At 47.0% G+C, this 14,381-nt stretch overlaps 1 pseudogene; it reads right to left on the reverse strand.

Annotated features, from left to right (window-relative positions):
* Positions 1-8,191: 8,191 nt before the first annotated feature.
* LOC119289031 lies at positions 8,192-10,960 on the reverse strand (annotated as a pseudogene).
* Between the last annotated feature and the right edge of the window lie 3,421 nt (positions 10,961-14,381).

Consider the following 14,381-nt stretch of genomic DNA (forward strand, 5'->3'; position numbering starts at 1 on the left):
AACCAAATCATTACAGGAGCTCCTATGATAGCAACCAAACATGAACAACATCCTGCAAACCCTAGAATAGCATGCATCCACAACTACAGAGCTCAGGTAGGGACCGACGCATGAGTAGGTCATAGAGCATCAACCAGACAAGCACCACATCAATATAGCCACGACCATGTCCAATATAGTAGCCGAAGCAGATGAGCAGGAGGAAGATGAAGCTCACCGAGGGAGGTTGTAGCTGAGGCAGTACTCAGTGGGCACCAGGGTTGCGCCTGAACGCCGTCCAACCGGCAAGGAACCGCTTCCTACACCGCACATCCACCACGCGACCGCGTCGGAGTTGCGCCTTGCACCGTCCCGCCGACGAGCACGAACTCCATGGTCACATAACTCTCCTTGAAAACCACATACATATGCACACATGCTCTCATCTATTAGTATAGTAATATATACATAGAAATTGCTAGTTGCTTCAAACCAAAAAAACTTAATTCATGCATTCATTGCCCTTTTTCACACAGAATAATGCATCAAATCCTATGACTCAGAAGTTGTTGATCATAGCAGGCCATGTCGCTCGTCTTGACACCAACGTGTGTTGTTAATGAGACCAAAAACTATGTTAAATGACAATGGCCAAAATCAGGTACATGTTGGTAACAGCAAATAACATGATTGGTAAGCTACATCAGTAAAATAACCACAGAATATCTGTTGCACGCTACCATGTATTTCTGAATCACAATGAGTTCACAAATTTTGTGCACAGGAGATGGCAAAGGAGCATCCACTTGTTTTCAGTTACTTATGAGTGGAACCACCGGCTTCTTCAACGATCGGGAATCATAATGGTAGCAAATCAGCAGCTGCACTACAACTACACCTGCTTATACATCATTAAAACCTGACAACCAGGTGTTGTATATCTGACTACACCCCACTTAAAACCTGACAACTCCGCTTTATTAAACACAACAACCATGTATTTATAAAAAAATGGCAATCACCCCCTTGTCACGGATAGCAAAGTATATTCGCGGCAACTATGGGTTTATAAACATGGCAAGGTCATATGAAAAAACACATGACAACAAGGTATGATTAATCTGACAACCACTCAATGGTTAATATGGTCAAAACAGTAAAAAAACATGGCAACTGCTGACATGGACTATCAATTTAAACCCCCCCTTGCACTGAAATACACTCCTAAGAAATAAAAAATGGTAGTTATATTCGAAACAATTATGGTTTGTGTCTAGAGGAAACATCACAAAAAAATATCTCACTAAAACAGAAAAGGTTGGCAGTTGTGTAGTCGGCACACACCTTATTGTCTGTCCGCCTGCCCCTTGCATCCGGATCCAGCTTTCTTCCTGCTTGGCATATCGACACCCCCTCCCCCTGTTTAAGAAAACACACAGAGGAGGAAGAAACACACCATGAGAGAGGGAGAGAGGGCACTTCTCACATAACCAATATGCAATTCAGGTTAGCTTCTCCCCAAGGATCAAATGCATGCATTTTGTTCAGGTAAAAAGCTACTGATGTTGCCTGGAAAAAGCAAGGTAACTATTGGCAGGAATAAGATAAGCTTGACACTATAGATAAACTACAAGACCGAGGATTCTCATGATGATAAAAATATGTTGAGATGTAGAGAAAAGGAGACAGGAAGCAGCAATGATGACACAAATAAACATATTCCATTCACAGGACTGTAAACACCAAACCGGTGACTACATCTAGTTCATCAATCAACTGGAATAAATAAAAGTAGCAGCAGCATCTCTAATCAGCAAAAAAAACTCCTAGTTCACCGTCAGACAACTGGAAAATAAAAGGCATCAGCATAGACTTGTATAGATAAACATCAGCAACGACATAGAAGGCGAGGACAAACATGCATAGATAGACAGTAGCAGCAGCCTAAAACTTGCACATAGCCTCTGAACTGAATAAGTCAGGCGGCAACATAAAGCCTGAAAATCTGCATATGGAAGAAAACAACAAGCCTAAGCCACCGTCGCCACCTCCCCTGGGGTACGGCCCCTCCCATGAGCCCATCAACAGAAACAAACTCCAGCTCGCCCCCATGCACCTAGGCACGCCCCGCCGTGGTCACCATGCTGTACAGAAGCATCACCATGCTCTCCTACGTCCTGTACATCAACGCCCCTTCCTTCGCCACACGTCGGTCGTGAACCATCCGCCCCATCAAACGCGCCTGCACCTCTCTAGCTAGCACAGTCCGCCTCACCTGCCATGGCGTGGTTCCCCCTACAAACCCCCCATCGCTCCACCACATGGCATCGATCTGCAACCGCCGCTCGCTCCCCGCCGAACCACGAGAGAGGGAAAAAAGTGCGCGAGGTACAAACAATGCATCAGGGTGGACTCACCGGAGTTGCCTGCACGCCTGCAACGGATGGGATCTAGGAGGGAGTTGCCGCCCATGCCCTTTCTTGAATCCGGTGAACCCGAGGCAGATTGATGATGACGAACAACACCTCTTTCGTGTTGATGTCGGCGGTCCAGTCGCGCCGGGCAACAAGCAGGCGGCTGCCGGAGGCGAGGTCGACCTCCACCACCGAAACCCTAGCAGGGGGAAATTGATGGGGGCGACCACAGGAGGCGAGGAAAAGTGGATCGACGCGGTAAAGCTAGTAGAGCTGCAACCGCGTGTGTGCCGGGCGGCGACGGAGCGGCCGGAATCGGCCGGCGTCCGAGGCGGCGAGCAGTGGGGATCGAGCGAGTGGCCAGGAGGGGGGACGGGAGGAAGAGGAGAGGGGCTGCGTGAGTGCGGGGGAGAGGCGGCTAGGTCATCTCCACAGGAGCGGGGACGCAATTTATACGCGCAAGCGTGAAATGACGAAAATGCCCCCGGCGGGGCAGGCTATTTACGTGCGGTGGCACGGTTGAGGTGAAACTATTCATTCCAGCAGTAACTTTTTTTTATCCGACGGACGAGGTCGTTCCAGGGGTTGATCTGACGGCCTAGATCGCATCAAGCAGCCAGATCCAACAGCCAGGAATCCAAATCGCTGAGGAGGCTTGTAGGAACATTCTTCTCTTATCTCTTGATGTGCTCGGCCAGACGTACGTACGGTTTGATGGCCGTAACAGGCTTGGGCTACCTGGCGCTCCTGGTGCCTCACAGTTATTAGCATGTAAGCCCTCAAAAAAAAGTTATTAGCATGTTACAAGCATCCAGGTAATTAATGGCATATCCTACTCTGTAAATTAGAGTTCACATTGCTTTTCTTTTACCGAGCACCAAATGAATGTTAACGAGGCTGACGACTGGGACCCTGACTATGCATTTGCTATGGCGCACACAGGATCTTGAACGACTTGGAGGACAACCTGTCCCTTAATTTCGCCCAACTGTACATCAACGCTACTGCATATTTTGTGGGAATCAGTCAGAATCTTAGGAAAAAAGTTCATGCTAAAAAGCTGTCTCCGCGCCGCTACACTGCCATTCAATCGTTTTTTCCCTTCCTATGTTTTCCTGTCATCTGCATGATTGTGGTCTTAGTGATCCTTAGTGTGCATTTACACTTACGGGCGTATGGTCTGCGTGGCGCTCTCATTGTGGCGCATAATACAGCGTGATTATGGACACACGAGCGAAATGCTGGCGGGACCCTGCGTCCATCCGTGGCAGGAAATTGATCAACTATGCCGTTGAGTTGCTGGACTCTGAATCGCAGCAAGACTACCTCTCGGGAGCAAGAATACTCGACGCCTTCATTAAGCTGGAGGCAGATGTAAGATCACTTGTTGTTCCCTCAAGGCCAAAGATTCAGAAGCTGATCGATACACTGGGGTGGAGAAGCAGCGATAGAGAGATCAGGGAGCTCGCCGCCAGGATCGTCGCCTATCTTGCAGGTGACATCCATCTAACCCAGTACCCTGGGGCAATACAGTGCATATCCTCCCTGCTCGATACCAGCCTGCCATATTGGAACAACCAACAAGGACACAATCATTGCTCAACTCAAATTAAGTTAAAAGACCCTATGAATGCTAAAGACAGATTGATTTTCAGTGTTAGGCGCATAGAGAAACGCAGAGCAAAAAAGGCTAAAACACAAGAGGGTGACGCTTAGCAAGATGAAGTGGATATCCCAATCCATGGCAGCAAAGGAGATGCCTGGAACGAGTTAATTCTGCAAGGCATGACAATTCTCGAGAAGCTCGCGGGCGACCAGCACAACTGTGGCGACTTATGCAGCACCCCTGGTCTCCTTCCCAAGATCATGGCGCCTCTTCACTCCGAGACACTAATCCAAGATATTAGTATAAATACCTGGGCAGATATTGTAAACGGATCCTTGAAAGTGGTTCACATGCTCATCCGTGCTCCTGAGTGGACAGGCAGAAGGGTGCACTCAGAAATATCTTCTAGCAAACATGCAATGAACAACCTTGGGGAAATTCTTGATGAGGGCAACGGAAATGTCGAAGAACTGCAGATGCGAGCCAAGGAAATACTGACAGAATTGGCTTTGGATATGCAAACCGATCTCAGCAGCAAAACAAAAGAAAATCTCATCTAGAAGGCACAATTTGAGGGTCTCACATCGCCCGATCCCGTTCACTCTGTATGGAGGGTTTGGGCCACCCCTCGGTGCAAGTTCTTTGCTTAGCTAGTCCTTCAAAATAGGATTTGGACATCGGATCGTCTCATACGTCGCGGATGGCCAAACTATGGCCTCTGCCCACTTTGTAAGCAATGTCAGGAGTCGGCAGCCCACCTTCTCTTCCAATGCCGCTTCACCATCCGCATTTGGAACCATATTCTTATGTGGCTTGGCATGCACCACATTTCTACGGCGATATGGCAGACGAGGACTTCGGTGAAAGACTGGTGGAACGGCAACCTTTAGATTCGCCTTGGCTCCCCTAAGGCGCTAGCCTCCTTGATGATGCTTATCTCATGGGAGATATGGACAGAGCGTAACGCTAGGGTCTTTCGAAACATGGCCATCCCTTCCATGGTCCTAATCTGTAAGATCAAAGAAGAGGTGTCTCTTTGGGCAGTGGCGGGTGCAAAGCACATGAGTGTTGTAATACCGCGAGAGTAGACATTTTATTTTGCCGCCTTGCGGCCCTTGTTCGATAACTCCTTTCTTAATCAATGAAATGGCAAATCTTTTGCCTTTTTTCAAAAAAAAGAAAAAAGAAAATCTCATCGAGAAGCAGCTGCAGTACTTCCTTACTGATGGAAAACCGGAAGAAAATGACACCAAGTTCGTCATGAAAGGGCTGAAAGTAACGGCTGGTAAAACATTGGCACTACTATCCAAGACAGCAACTATGTCTGGGCTTGTAGTGAGGGAATATGAGAACATTGTTGAATTACTTGATGCTAAGAACAAGATCATATACAGCACAATAGCAGCAGAGATCTTGGAGAATTTGTGTAGTCGTCATCAAATGGACAAGGAACATGTGAAGACTATCTTGCTGCCAAAGGTAACTGTTTCAACCCATTTATCTAATTCAAACATCTACTAGATCAGCACAACACTAACAAGTGGAAAACAGAAAACTGTAACTATACACTTAATTATATTAATTGATTTTTCGCAAAAAGAAAATATACTAATTGAAAAGTTCCCGCTGGCCCGCTGCCTCACATTTACTGGTCTCGTTTTTATTATTGCAGCTACTCACAGAGTGTGTTGAACAGCCAAATAGAACCCCCAACCGAAGCATCTCAAAGCAATGTTTCTGCATCGGGCGATGATGCAGAGCAGCAACAACTTTGTATACTGGGAAATGATGAAGAAAAAAAACTTTCGGACCACAGGAGCCAAACTAAGTTAACCGATCAAGCAAATGAGGAGCAAACTGCTATGATGGAACTGCAAGAGGCGTTTTTATCTCTTACTTTGGCGATATGCAGCGAACTGATCAGTGCAGATGACTTCAATGTCGTGGCTCTAACGATCGTCCCAGCAGAAGGTGTATTTGTGGCGAAGCTCAAGACTATAGTAGAAGAGAACTGTGAGGCCACGGCTAACAGCCTAAGAATCGTCAAGCTTTGCGGTCGGATTGCTGTTACAGTGATGCGGCACGGCCAGTACAGCGCGCACTTCAAGAATCAGAAATTCATGGAGACACTGTCCAAGGCTCCGGGAATCATGTCTAGCCTTGAAAGCTACATGCTCTTCGCTGGGACTGATTGTGGAGCGAAGAAGACCGCCAGGCCCCTCCTCTCTTGATCTTGTGAAGGAGGCACAAGCGTTGGTTGCTTAAAAATGTATTTTTGATCGTGATTTTCTACCATTGTTTTTTTTTATGAAACGTTGTCGGAGCAGCTTTTCTTTTTCATTTATAAGAGGAAAGGTGTTACAAGTATTTGGTCGGAGCAGGCCGCTATACATCCACTATGCCAACAGCCGGCAACCCAGCAACATACATCAGCACATAATCAGTCTGGCTCTCGAGGTCTGTCCAAAAGCAGCTGAATCCTATGACGCCCAGCCTGGTTCCATATCCTAAATTTATCAATCATCAAGTTGAAGACCGTGCTGACAGTGGACGCCTTGCTTTGGAAAATCCGGGCATTCCTCTCGCACCACGTGAACCACCAGATTGCCACTGCCAGACCGCCCCAGCCCTTTGAGTTGGTCAGGTTAGTGTTCACCATTGTGATGTCTTATTTCTCTAGATCAAACAATCTGTGTCGTATTTCCCTTGGAAACATTGCCCTCGGGCTGTTTCATTTCTCAAAGAAGGTTGTGTTGGTGAAATTGTACACATGTTTATGGAACAAGTAATTTGCTATGTTATAGCCAGTTTCTACCTGCACACAAAAAAATTGTGATCTAATGATGTTTCCGTTGGAATGCCATCAATGCTACGAACTAATCTTGTTTCTATTATGATGAAATGTACCCAAATCTACCAGCCTGATGACAAGGCATCAACTCAAAACAAGAGCAAGGACGGTGGAGATGGGGATTCACTTAGGGATTTTTCTCCGGAGAGTGCAGCGGCGATGAGGCCATTCCGGCTGGCATCCCCACCGGCAAAATGGGAACTGGCCGAGAGCTTGTCGAGTCAGCGTGTGGCGGAGGATGGAAGGAGTGCGTGCGGCGGATGGACTGGGGGGAGGAAGAGCGCCGCCCTGGTGACTTCCGCGGTTCGTCCGGCGGCCGCTAGGGTTTCCGTCATCCCCAATTCCGGTATGAAACCCCAACCCCGCACAAGATGGGATAGCTTGAACAGAACCAAAATTTCAACCCTCCTTTACACTGAGCAACCAGGAGCCGCGTGGCACGTACAATTTCGGCCTTCCTTTCCACCGCCAGGCTCTACGCGCCGCCGCCCTCGTCACCGATGCCCAGGAGCCGCCTACTCGGCTACTCCTCACGCTGATCCGGCGACGCGCGGCGAGCAGGATGAGGCAGGTGCCTTCCGTGTGTGTGCCCTCGAACGGCAAACCATTCCTCTGATTGCTTCAGGTCGCAGGTGATTTTTTCTTTTCCTCAAAAAGAGGGAAAAACAATCGGCCTCTGCATCGAGTGTCAGGTTGCAAGGGAGGGATGATTCGCAAATAGAGCACCAACATTCAAGTATGATAGTTTACTTACAGTCTTAATTGTTCGGTATCTACGACTGCGAGAATACTGATCGATTGTTCTTAACTGAAGTCCAATGCGTTGAGTGTACATATGAACTCTGCCTAACCATGTTCCATAGGACAAGCTGAATACTCTGCTGCATTTTCAGCTATTATGCGGTGAAAATGCCATTCAAAACAAATTATGCGGAGAAAAAGATAATTGTAGTTTAGCTCTTATTTCTTACACCAGCATTGGTATCTTTAATCCTAACTAAAAAAATTACATGCATCTATGGCTTGGCGTTGGGTTTGGCTTGCAGCACCAAGTAGTCAGCTAGTTGCCCTTTCAGGCCTCTTTTGGTTCATAGGATAGGATTATCGTAGGAATAGGAATTTTGTAGGAAATGAGATGACATGTATCTTAAATCCTATGAGTAGGAATAGGAAACGAGATGTCATTTGGTTGACACCAAAGGAATTTTTTCATTGAGTCTAGGCTCATTTTTATTTTCCTATAAAATGTGGAGGATAGGAACCAATCCTATGTAGGAATAAGAATCCATTCCTATGAACCAAAGGGCTCTAAAGGAAAAAATCCTATAAGAAATCCTATCCTCTAGAATTTCTATGAAATTCCTCCAAACCAAAGGAGGCCTCAACCTGTAAGCCACCCGTTTCTGATCCCATCCCCATAGAAAGAGACGACGAAGCAAACCACAAATGAAACTGCCGCAACCCATATAGCCGAGCCGTGATCTTCGGTGCTTGTCATCACGTCTGGAGCGTTGGCGGTATTGTTGAGAAGATCTGGATTTCCCCTGGAATCGACTGCCACAGATGATCGAAATGCTGGAAGGGATCCAGAGAGCTGATTATAAGAAAGCACCAGCTCTGTCAAGCTTTGCAAACCTTCGAGCGAGGATGGTATCGGGCCAGACAAGTCGTTATAGGAAATATCAAGAATCACCAGGCCCTTCAAAACGCCAATATTTGAAGGAATAGATCCACTGAGATGGTTGTGACTTAGATTCAGAATTGCACTCAAGCTGGTCGGCATTGTGGGGATCACACCAGTGAGCTCATTATCCCCGAGATGAAGCTCAATAAGAAATTGCAATGAACTGATTGAAGTTGGAATGGCGCCAGTGATCTTGTTGCCCTGCAAACATATGTTTGAAAGCCGCAGTAGCTGGAAAATTTCATGTGGTATCTCTCCAGTAAATGAGTTTTGGCTAAGGTCCAATACATTCAAGTTCACCAGATCGACAAGTGCACTTGGTACATGTCCGTCAAAATTGTTCATTTGCAGTTTCAGAACAGCCATGCTATCAAGTTTGCTGATCTCAGTGGGCACTGTACCGTTCAACTGGTTGCTTGCCAGATTCAAGAGAACCAACTTACTGCATCTGCCAACATGCCGGGGTATGCCTCCCGCCAAGTGGTTATTGTTCAGCTCAAGATAAGACAAGCTTGAATTGAGGCATCACTAATCGAGCCTGGGATACTACCATCGAGCAAGTTTCCTCCGAGATGAAGGCGATAGAGGCTGTGAGAGAATCCTTGCGGTATGTGCCCTTCAAGCATGTTGCCGGTGAGATCAACGGTATGCAAACCAGCAGCCAAGAACAGATCAGAAGGTATCTCACCACTAAGCTTATTGTAACTCAAATCCAACATCTCGGTATTCATGGTGATTTCACTAGGTATCAAGCCACTGAAGTTGTTGCTAGATAACACCAGTTCCTTCAAAGAGTGGACCATATTTGTTGGGAGGCTACCATCAAGTGTGTTGGAACTAAGGTTCAAGCTTCTCAATCTGGGCAAAGAACTCAACTGTTCGTCCACATTTCCACTCAGCAAACTGAAGGAGAAATCAAGAACCTCCAGTTTGCGGAAACCAGTGAAGTCGCCGAGCGGACCAGGCAACTGAGCGTAGCTCAGATTGAGCGTGCGCAATCTAGAACCCAAGAGGTATGAGGAGAGCTGCCGTGGCAGATCGGTGAACCTGTTTTTCGAGAGATCCAGAGATTCCAAGGTGTCAAGGGAGCATAAGCAGGCAAGTACGGTGGAGTTGGAGAGGCCAAAGCGAGACATGGAGAGGTGGAGCACAACTGCAGATGAACCGGGGCGGTTAGACGGCACAGAGCAAGTGACCCCACTCCACAGGCACGGGTTCGGGTCGGTTGTGTCCCAGTGGCTCCACGGAGCCATGGCGGAGATCATGCTTGAAAGGTTTCTCATGGTGCTTTCCTGCGCTTTGTTTAGCCGTAGAGGTTGCACGCGGGCCATGGACAAATCAAACAGCAAGCAAAACAGCAGTGCTAGCAATAACCCATGGTGAGAACTTGAGCCATACCTGCTCTTCTCCATGGTTACCTCTTCTCTTCTGCAACCTACCGGGTCAGCTGTTTGCAGGTGGTGGTGTTGCAAAGGGCCTGATCGATCCACTACCATACGTGCAAGAAGATGGGTAGAAGAAGCAATGGTAGAGAAAGTAGGAATGGTCAGATTAGTGGCGCAAGACCCCATCTGCGGTGTATACGAAGGGGGTTGAACTTTGACTCAAAGTGATGTGGCGCCTCACAGCATCAGGTTGGTATCAATCGTCATCGTTACTGTTGGATAAGTGAGCAACTAAGCTTTACTGAGGGCCAATGGCCAGTACATATACAGATGTGGTAAAGTGCAAAAAAGCCCCTTATACAATGGGGATGTACACACTGAACTATACACATCTAACATCCCCCCTCAAACTCATGGTGGATCAACAACACTGAGTTTGGAGAGGAAAAACCCATGCTGTGCTCGAGTCTGTGCCTTCGTGAAGAAGTCAGCCAACTGTAACTCCGAGGGCACATAGTGAAGAGCGAGAGTCTGATCCTGCACAGCAACACGCACAAAGTGGGCATCCACACCGATGTGCTTGGTGAGTTCATGCTTCACCGGGGCACGCGCAATACTGATAGCACCGGTGCTGTCAGACAGTAGAGGAATGGAGGTAGTAGCAGACACACCAAAATCCTCAAGTAACCACCGTAACCAGATCATCTCAGTCGTCAACATAGCCATGGCTCACAACTCAGCCTCTGTGCTCGAGCGAGAAACTGTAGTCTGCTTCTTTGTCTTCCAGGCAATAAGAGAGCCACCAAGAAAGACACAGTAAGCAGACAGCGAGCGTCGATCAAAGGGATCACTGGCCCAGGTAGCATCAGAGTAGGCCTGGAGCTCAAGAGAGATGGAGTGGGGAAAGAAAAGGCGCTGAGGGATCGTGCCACGAAGATATCGTAGAACACGGAGGAGATGACTATAGTGGACAGAGGTGGGGGCCGAAACAAACTGACTCAGGATGTGGACAGGATAGGAGATGTCAGGACGCGTAACGGCAAGATAGACAAGACTGCCAACAAGATGACGATAGTGTAACGCCCTCGATGCGGTTATATCTCCCACGTGTCGAAGCACGACTTAGAGGCATAACCGCATTGAAAGCAATGTCGCAAGTGAGGTAATCTTCACACAACCCATGTAATACATAAGGGAAAGAGATACATAGTTGGCTTACAATCGCCACTTCACACAATTACATGAATAAAGCATTACATCAACCAGATACAATCAAGGTCCGACTACGGAACCAAAATAAAAGAAGAACCCCAAAAGCGACAAGGTCCCCGATCGACCCCAACTGGGCTTCACTACTGATCAACTAGAACGAAACAACATAAAGGACAAGATCTTCATCGAGCTCCTCCTGAGCTTGGTTGCGTCATCTGCACGGACTCATCGGCACCTGCAAGTTGGTTTTGGAAGTATCTGTGAGTCACGGGGACTCAGCAATCTCACACCCTCGCGATCAAGACTATTTAAGCTTATGGGTAAGGTAAAGGTATGAGGTGGAGCTGCAGCAAGCGACTAGCATATATGATGGCTAACCTGTTCGCAAAAGAGAGCGAGAAGAGAAGGCAAAGCACGATCGATAAAAGTATGATCAAGAAGTGATCCTAGAACAACCTACGTCAAGCATAACTCCAACACCGTGTTCACTTCCCGGACTCTGCCGGAAAGAGACCATCACGGTTACACACGCGGTTGATGCATTTTAATTAAGGTAAACTTTAGGTTTTCTATAACCGGACGTTAACAAATTTCCATCTGCCCATAACCGCGAGCACGGCTTTCGAAAGTTCAAATCCCTGCAGGGGTGTCCCAACTTAGCCCATAACAAGCTCTCACGGTCAACGAAGGATATTCCTTCTAGCGGGAAGACTCGATCAGGCTCGGAATCCCGGTTACAAGACATCCTCGACAATGATAAAACAAGTCCAGCAAGACCACCCGTTGTGCCGACAATCCCGATAGGAGCTGCACATATCTCGTTCTCAGGGCACACCGGATAAGCTAAGCGTACGGGAGCCAACGTAACCCAAGTTGCCAAGGGACGGCCCCGCATGGTGCTCTGGGTTGGACCAACACTTAGACAAGCACTGGCCCGGGGGTTTAAAATAAAGATGACCCTTGGGCTGGCCTAACCCAAGGGAAAAAGAGGCTAGGTGGCGAATGGTAAAACCAAGGTTGGGCCTTGCTAGAGGAGTTTTATTCAAAGTGAACTGTCAAGGGGTTCCCATTATAACCCAACCGCGTAAGGAACGCAAAATCCGGGAACATAACACCGATATGACAGAAACTATGGCGGCAAGAGTGGAACAAAGCACCAGGCATAAGGCCGAGCCTTCCACCCTTTACCAAGTATATAGATGCATTAATTAAATAAGAGATATTGTGATATCCCAACAAGTAAGCAATGTTCCAACTAGGAACGATCTCCATGTTCCAACAAGGAACGATCTCCAATCTTCACCTGCAACTAACAACGCTATATGAGGGGCTGAGCAAAGCGGTAACATAGCCAAACAACGGTTTGCTAGGACAAGGTGGGTTAGAGGCTTGGTTTAACAACATGGGTGGCATGATAAGCAAGTGGTAGGTATCGCAGCATAGGCATAGCAAAAGAGCGAGCAACTAAGCAAGCAAAGATAGAAGTGATTTCGAGGGTATGGTCATCTTGCCTGAAATCCCGCAAGGAAGAAGAACGAGTCCATGAAGAAGACAAACGAATGTAGTCGAGCGGGTCCTCACAAACGCGACGTTAACGGAACCAACCCGAAGAAGCAAACACCGGAAAGGAAGCACACAACATAGTAAACAAACCACACATGAATATGGTATGATATGCGAGATGCGGTATGCGATGCATATGCATGATTTGACAAGAGATGAATGAACCTGGCCTCAACTTGGAAATCCAAGTGTGCCACTGGAAAGATGAGATGAAATCGCTTGAAAATGATATAAAGATCGCCGGAATCGGAGTCACGGTTTGGAAATGGCAAGCAATTCAAATATGGCACCGGTCTGCGATTTACAGCAAGTAGTCAACTAAATGCAATGAGATGAACATGCTACAGCACCCAAACATGGCATAAAAATGCATGGCAGGAATTCATTCATGATGCTTAACAAAAGACTAGCACTGAGCTACGGCCAATTCCTCCATTAACATGTTCAAACAAGCATGGCAAAAGTGCAAACGGTAAACAGATCTCAGACTTAGTGAAATTAACAATTGTCTGAAATTTCAGATCAGGTAGCACACTTTGAAGCATGAAAACTAGATACTACAAGAACTGAACATGGCAAAGCAAAGCATGACATGGAGCTACTCAAAAAGCTTAACAAAAGTCCCTTAGTGACCTTGAGCCAAAAGGGATCAGAAAATACAATTGCAAGCATGTGAACATGGCAAAAACATAAACAGATCACAAACTTAGAGAAAAACCGGAGTATGCAAATCAGATATCAAGTAGGCATGTTTACGAGCTCGATGCACTCACTACAGAGCAAGGCATGACAATCTAAGCATACACCCATCAAAAATACACATTATACAAGCTAGACATGGCAAGAACAATAACATAGCATGCACGGATCAACTACAACATCCTTGGCAAAATCGCTAACAAGTAGACAATCTGCCCAGATTCATGAAATAGCAAAAGTAGAGCTCGATTGGCTCAAGTTAGGGTGCTCCATAATTGCAAAAAAAGACATGGATGGATAGAGCACTACAAGATTAACAAATCATCCTTACTGATCATCCTCAAAAGAGGCACGGATCACTAGGAAACAACAAGAACATATGGCATAATGAGATAAACAGACCAAGGACTTAGTGGAATTGCTAAGTCCCTGAAATCAGCATTAACAAATGCACCACTTTGCAAGCTTGTGCTAGTCACCACACACATCACAAAAATACATGGGTTGCACCTCTGGATAGATGGCAAAACATATAACAAAACTCATGTAGAGCACCTGGGCATATCATGCACACAATAATCATGGCAAAAATGACAAATATCTAAATGGAGCAGCAGATCTGACAATTATCTCAAGTAGCCTACTTCCAACAGCATTTCAGGCATCAAGATGAACTCAAATGAAAATGATGCAATGAGATGAAATGATGTGCTCTCTGAGACGAACATCTTGATATGCTATATGCCCAAAACGGAGCTACGGATGCAGAGTTACGGCATGTCAAAGTAGGCAAGAAAAATTAGGGTTAGAGGAGAAAAAGTCAACCGAGGCAAACGGATCTCAGATCCAGATCGGGCCGATACTGTAGCACACACGCACTTCGAGGTTGAACGGAGGGGATCGCCGGAGTTGGTCGAGGTGGCCGGAGAAGGTGGGGTCCGGGCCGGATCTTGCCGGATCCGGCCGGATCTGGCGGCCGGAAGGAGCA

Source organism: Triticum dicoccoides, chromosome 4A, assembly GCF_002162155.2.
Source record: "Triticum dicoccoides isolate Atlit2015 ecotype Zavitan chromosome 4A, WEW_v2.0, whole genome shotgun sequence".
In the NCBI taxonomy this organism is placed as follows: Eukaryota; Viridiplantae; Streptophyta; class Magnoliopsida; order Poales; family Poaceae; genus Triticum; species Triticum dicoccoides.